Source organism: Camelina sativa, chromosome 5 (assembly GCF_000633955.1).
Source record: "Camelina sativa cultivar DH55 chromosome 5, Cs, whole genome shotgun sequence".
NCBI classification, from domain to species: Eukaryota; Viridiplantae; Streptophyta; class Magnoliopsida; order Brassicales; family Brassicaceae; genus Camelina; species Camelina sativa.
The window spans coordinates 31748691-31748960 of record NC_025689.1 but is presented as its reverse complement, the minus strand read 5'-3'; positions in this window follow the sequence as shown (position 1 = coordinate 31748960).

Here is a 270-nt window from a genome sequence, read left to right as displayed (position 1 = left end):
TGGTTGAGGTTGCAGCTGGGATAGAGGATGACTTGAGGTCACAGGTGGTTGTGGTCAGTTCTTCGGTGCAGCCACAGCAGTCTCAGCCGCTTTCTGTTCCTAGCAAGGGCGGCAAGCCTGCGCAGGGGCAGAAGAGGAAGTTTGATGTTATGCAGAGATCGATGCACGGGGGTGCGAAATGCTTTGGGTGTGGTAGTAGGGACCACCAAGTGTCTAGCTGTTTACAGAGAGGTGAGCAGCGGGCAGTGACAGAGCAGCGGGCGGTGACGG